Consider the following 7,150-nt stretch of genomic DNA (forward strand, 5'->3'; position numbering starts at 1 on the left):
GCGGAGGGCAAAGCGGAGAGATTCCCGCAAAGACGATCGGTGCCGACCAGCACTCACCTGCCTGAGACGCTTGTCTGCTCACCTTCTGGGGCGGGTGGGGGCAGGGAGCTGAGGCTCGGGCTTCGGAGGTCAGACCCCGAGAGAGGACTGGGGTTGGCTGTGTGAAGACAGCCTGAGGAGGCCAGTGCACCACAGCTAACCGGGAGGGGGTCCGGGAAGAAGCCTGGGCCTGCCAGAGAGGCAAGAGACCATTGTTGCGGGGTGCTCAAGGAAAGGGGTGGGCCCAACATAGGAGCTTCTTGCTCCGTGCGCTCACAAATGGCAGGGCACCGCCTACACAAGGTCCAGGGGCGGGTGCAAGCCACAGCTGTTATCTTGGACACCAGAGGCGGGCAAGATGGCTATCGCTGCTACCGCGGGTCCTGTGAGCAAGTGCAGGCCCCTGTCCACACCTTCCCGGGAGCCTATGCAGCCCACCACTGCCGAGGGTCCCACGGCAGTCTGAAGCATGCCATGCGCTCTTCTGGGGCCAGCTTCGCCAGGAGAGCGCACAGCGCACCTCAGGCTGTTGCAACTTCCTGCCGCCTTCTGCCGTCGCAGGCACACCCCGCACATCCCAATTGTGACTGCTTATCCCTCCCTCTCCCTGGTCTGAGTGAGCAAGTGAGTACTAATCAGCCACTGAATTCGCCCCTCTTGCCAGGGCGGGGAACAGATGCCTGAGGGTGACCCACACGCAGAGGCGGGACCAAAACCAAAGCTGAACTCTAGGGGCAATGGGATCAAAGAAGAGGAAGGGCTCTCTCCCTGCAGCCACAGGAGCAGCAGATTGCGTCCCTGCAAACGGTTGGTGAACCCTGCATCTGTGGAATATCTGATTTAACGAGTGTTCCCACAATTGAGGCTATAGACTTTGGCGGCAACTGTGGACTTTGAGAGCAAGTACACGCAGGAGTAAGGCCAGATCAGACAGAGTCTGAGTTGGCCACAAGTGCCCACTGCAGGTCCAGAGACCTACCTAGAAGTATTGGAGGACTTCCTAGGAAGGCAGGGATTGGCTGTGGCTCACTGTGGGGGCAAGGACACTGACAGCTGAGGCCACAGGAAAATATTATTATTATTACTATTGTTTTTTTCATTTTGTTTTGTTGTTGTTCTTTTTTTATTATTCTTTTTATTTTTTATTTACTTTTTATTTTTATGGTTTTATTCTCTTATTTTACTTATTTTTTTTATTGGAGTATGATTGCTTTACAATGTTTTGTTAGTTTCTGCTGTACAATAAAGTGAATCAACTATATGTATACCTATATCCCCTCCCTTTTGGACCTCCCTCCCACCCCACCCATCCCACCCATCTACGTCGTCACAGAGCACCAAGCTCAGCTTCCTGTGCTTTTATAAAGCATGTTCCCTCAAGCTATCTATTTTATATATGGTACTGTATATATGTCAATCCTAATCTCCCAATTGGTCCCACCCTCCCCTTCCCCACCATGTGTCCACATGTCCATTCTCTACACCTATGTCTCTATTCTTGCCCTGCAAAAAGGTTCATCTGTACCATTCTTCTAGATTCCACATATATGTGTTAATATACAATATTTGTTTTTCTCTTTCTGGCTTATTTCACTCTGTATGACAGACTCCACGTCCATCCACATGTCTACAAATGACCCAATTTTGTTCCTTTTTATCGCTGAGTAATATTCCATTGTATATAGCTACCACATCTTCTTTATCCATTCATCTATCAGACATTTACATTATTTCCATTTCCTGGCTATTGTAAATAGTGCTGCAATGAATATTGGGGTACATGTGTCCTTCTGAATTATGATTTTCTCAGGGTATATGCCCAGTAGTGGGATTGCTGAGTCATATGGTAGTTCTATTTTTTGTTTTTTAAGGAAGCTCCATACTGTTCTCCATAGTGGCTGTATCAATTTACATTCCCACCAACAGTGCAAGAGGGTTCCATTTTCTCCACACACTCTGCAGCATTTATTGTTTGTAGATTTTTTGATGATGGCCATTCTGACTGGTGTGAGGTGATATCTCATTGTAGTTTTGATTTGCATTTCTCTGATAATTAGTGATGTTGAGCATCTTTCCATGTGCCACTTGGCCACCTGTATGTCTTCTTTGGTGAAATGTCTATTTAGGTCTTCCAACCATTTTTTAATTGGGTTGTTTGTTTTCTTGATATTGAGCTCCATGAGCTATTTGTATATTTTAGAGATTAATCCTTTGTCCGTTGCTTCATTTACAAATTTTCTCCCATTCTGAGGGTTGTCTTTTCATCTTGTTTATAGTTTCCTTTGCTGTGCAAAAGCCTTTGCTTCATTAGATCCCATTTGTTTATTTTTCTTTTTATTTTCATTACTTTTGGAGGTGGATCAAAAAAGATCTTGCCATGGTTGATGGCAAGAGTGTTTTTCTTATGTTTTCCTCTAAGAGTTTTATATTGTCCAGTCTTACATTTAGGTCTTTAATCCATTTTGAGTTTATTTTTGTGTATGGCATTAGGGAGTGTTCTAATATCATTCTTTAACATGTAGCTGTCCAGTTTTAACAACACCACTTATTGAAGAAGCTGTCTTTTCTCCATTGTATGTTCTCGCCTGCTTGGTCATAAATTAGATGGCCATATGTGTGTGGGTTTATCTCTGGGCTTTTTATCCTGTTCCGCTGATCTATGTTTCGTTTTTGTGCCAGTACCATACTGTCTTTTTTTTTTAATTTATTTATTTTTGGCTGCATTGTGTCTTTGTTGCTGTGCACAGGCTTTCTCTAGTTGTGGCAAGCGGAGGCTACTCTTTGCTGTGGTTCACGGGCTTCTCATTGTGGTGGCTTCTCTTGTTGCAGAGCATGGGCTCTAAGCACACGGGCTTCAGTAGTTGTGGCATGCAGGCTCAGTAGTTGTGGCTCACAGGCTTAGTTGATCTGTGGCATGTGGGATCTTCCCGGACCAGGGCTAGAACCTGTGTCGCCTGCATTGGCAGGCAGATTCTTAACCACTGTGTCACCAGGGAAGCCCCCATACTGTCTTGATTACTGTAGCTTTGTAGTATAGTCTGAAGACAGGGAGCCTGATTCCTCCAGCTCCGTTTTTCTTTGTCAAGATTGCTTTGGCTATTCGGGGTCTTTTGTGTTTCCATACAAAAGAAAAATTGTAAAATTTTTTGTTCTAATTCTGTGAAGAACGCCATTAGTAACCTGATAGGGCTTGCATTGAATCTGTAGACTGCTTTGGGTAGTATAGTCATTTTCACAATGTTGATTCTTCCAATTCAAGAACGTGGTATATTTCTCCATTTGTTGTTTATGTCATCTTTGATTACTTTCATCAGTGTTTTATAGTTTTCCGAGTACGGGTCTTCTGCATCCTTAGATAGGTTTATTCCTAAGTATTTTATTCTTTTTGTTGCTATGGTAAATGGGATTGTATCCTTAATTTCTCCTTCTGAATTATCTTAGCTTTTGCTTGTCTGTAAAGGTTTTAAACATGGCAGTGTGTACATGTCGATTCCAAACTGCCTAACTATCCCTTCCCCCACCCTTCCCCCCAGTAACCATAAGTTCGTTCTCTAAGTCCATGAGTCTGTTTCTGTTTTGTAAATAAGTTCATTTGTATCATTTCTTTTTAGATTCTGCACATAAGGGATATCATATGATATTTCTCTTTCTCTGTCTGACTTACTTTACTCAGTATGACAATCTCTAGGTCCATCCATGTGGCTGCAAATAACATTATTTCATTCTCTTTAATGGCTGAGTAATATTCCATTGTATATATGTACCACATCCTCTTTATCCATTCCTCTGTTGATGGACATTTATATTGTTTCCATGTCTTTGCTATCATAAACAGTGCTGCAATGAACATTGGGGTGCGTGTATCCTTTCAGACCATGTTTTCCTCCAGATATATGCCCAGGAGTGGGATTGCAGGGTCATATGGTAGCTCTATTTTTAGTTTTTTAAGGAACCTCCATGCTGTTCTCCATAGGGGCTGTACCAATTTACAGTCCCACCAACAGTGTAGGAGGGGTCCCTTCTCTCCACATTCTTTCCAGCATTCATTGTTTGAGGATTTTTTGACGATTTTTTTGACTGATGTGAGGTGATAGCTCATTGTAGTTTTGATCTGCATTTCTCCAATAGTTAGTGATGGTGAACATCTTTTCATGTGCCTCTTGGCCATCTGTGTGTCTTCTTTGGAGAAATGTCTATTCATGTCTTCTGCCCATTTTTGGATTGGGTTGTTTGTTTTGATGATATTAAGTCTCATGAGCTCTTTGTAAATTTTGGAGACGAATCTCTTGTCAGTGACGTGATTTGCAAATATTTTCTCCCAATCTGTGGGTTATATTTTTGTTTTGTTTATGGTTTCCTTTGCTGTGCAAAAGCTTTAGAGTTTAATTAGGTCTCATTTGTTTATTTTTCTTTTTATTTCCATTATTCTGGAAGATGGATCAGAAAAGATACTGCTGCAATTTATGTCAGAGAGCATTCTGCCTATGTTTTCCTCAAAGAGTTTTATAGCGTCCAGCCTCACATTTAGGTCTTTAATCCATTTTGAGATTATTTTTGTATATGGTGTTAAAGAATGATCTAATTTCATTTTTTACATGTAGCTTTCCAGTTTTCCCAGCACAATTTGTTGAAGAGACTGTTTTCCCAACATTGTGTAGTCTTGCCTCCTTTGTCATAGATTAATTGACCATAGGTGCGTGGGTTTATTTCTGAGCTTTCTTGTTCCATTGATCTATATTTCTATTTTTGTGCCAGTACCATAATGATTTGATGACTATAGCTTTGTAGTATAGTCTGAAGTCAGGAAGCCTGATTCTTCCAGCTCTGTTATTTTTTCTCAAGATTGCTTTGGCTATTCAGAGCCTTTTATGTCTCCATACAAATTTTAAGATTCTTTTGTTCTAGTTCTTTGAAAAATGCCATTGGTAATTTGATAGGGATTGCACTGAATCTGTAAATTGCTTTGGGTAGTATAGTCATTTTCACAATATTGATTCTTCCAATCCACGAACATGGTATATCTTTCCATTTGTTTGTGTCTTCTTCGATTTCTTTCATCAGTATCTCATAGTTTCTGGAGTACAGGTTTTTGTCTCAGATGTGTTTATTCCTAGGTATTTTATTTATTTATTTTTTGATGCGATGGTAAATGGGGTTGTTTCTTGAGTTTCTTTTTCTGATCTTTCATTGTTATTGTATAGGAATGCAAGAGATTTCTGTGCATTAATTTTGTATCCTGCAACTTTACCAAATTCATTGATGACCTCTAGTAGTTTTCTGATAGTGTCTTTAGGATTTTCTATGTATAGTATCATGTCATCTGCAGTGACAGTTCAACTTCTTTTCCAACTTGGATTCCTTTTATCTCTTTTTCTTCTGTGATTGCTGTAGCTAGGACTTCCAAAACTATGTTGAATAAAAGTGGCGAGAGTGGACATCCTTGTCTTGTCCCTGATCTCAGAAGAAATGCTTTCAGCTTTTCACCATTGAGTATTTTAGCTATAGGTTTGTCGATAAGGCCTTTATTGTGTTAAGGTAGGTTCCCTCTATGACCACTTTGTGGAGAGTTTTTATCATAAATGGGTGCTGAATTTTGTCAAAAGCTTTTACGGCATCTATTGAGATGACCGTATGATTTTTAGTCTTCATTTGTTGATGTGATATATCACACTGACTGATTTGCAGATATTAAAGAATCCTTGCATCCTAGGATATATCCCACTCAATCATGGTGTATGATCCTTTTAATGTATGGTTGGATTCAGATTGCTACTATTTTGTTGAGGATTTTTGTGTCTATGTTCATCAGTGATATTGGCCTGTATTTTGTGTGTGTGTGTGGTATCTTTGTCTGGTTTTGGTATCAGGGTGATCGTGGCCTCACAGAATGAGTTTGAGAGTGTTCCTTCCTCTGCAAATTTTTGGAACGGTTTCAGAAGGATAGGTATTAGCTCTTCTCTAAATGTTTGATAGAATTCGCCTGTGAAGCCATCAGGTCCTAGACATTTTGTTTGTTAGGAGTTTTTTAATCACAGTTTCAATTTCATTACTTGTGATAAGTCTGTTTATATTTTCTATTTCTTCCTGGTTCAGTCTCAGGAGACTGTACTTTTCTAAGAATTTGTCCATTTCTTCCAGGTTATCCATTTTATTGGCATACAATTGCTTATAGTAGTCTCTTATGATCCTTTGTGTTTCTGCAATGTCACTTGTGATTTTTCCTTTTCATTTCTAATTTTATTGATTTCCATACTCTCCCTCTTTTTCTTGATGAGTCTGACTAAAGGTTTATCAATTTTGTTTAGCTTTTCAAAGAACCAGCTTTTAGTTTCATTGATCTTTGTTATTGTTTTCTTTGTTTCTATTTCATTTATTTCTGCTCTGATCTTTATGATTTCTTTCCTTCTACTAACGTTGGGTTTTGTTTGTTCTTCTTTCTCTAGTTCTTTTAGGGGTAAGGTTAGATTGTTTATTTGAGATTTTTCTTGTTTCTTGAGGTAGGATTGTATTGCTATAAACTTCCCTCTCAGAACTGCTTTTGCTGCATCCCATGGGTTTTGGGTCATTGTGTTTTCATTGTCATTTGTCTCTAGGTATTTTTTGATTTCCTCTTTGGTTTCTTCAGAGTTCTCTTGGTTACTTAGTAGTGCACTGTGTTTTTTTGTAGTTTTTTCCTGTAATTGATTTTTAGTCTCATACGTAGTGGTCAGAAAAGAAGTTTGATGCGATTTCAATTTTCTTCCATTTGGTAAGGCTTGACTTGTGACCCAAGATGTGATCTATCCTAGAGAATGTTCATGTATACTTAGGAAGAAAGCATATTCTGCCACTTTAAGGTGGAATGTCCTATAAATATCAATTAAATCTATTTGGTCTATTGTGTCATTTAAAGCTGTGTTTCCTTATTAATTTCTGTCTGGATGATCTGTCAATTGGTGTAAGTGAGGTTTTAAAGTCCCCCACTCTTATTGTGTTACTGTCGATTTCCCCTTTTATAGCTCTTAGCATTTGCATTATATATTGAGTTGCTCCTCTGTTAGATGCACATATATTTATAATTGTTATATCTTCTTCTTGGATTGATCCCTTGATCATTATGTAGTGTCTTCCT

Source organism: Stenella coeruleoalba (assembly GCF_951394435.1).
Source record: "Stenella coeruleoalba genome assembly, chromosome: 8".
NCBI lineage: Eukaryota > Metazoa > Chordata > Mammalia > Artiodactyla > Delphinidae > Stenella > Stenella coeruleoalba.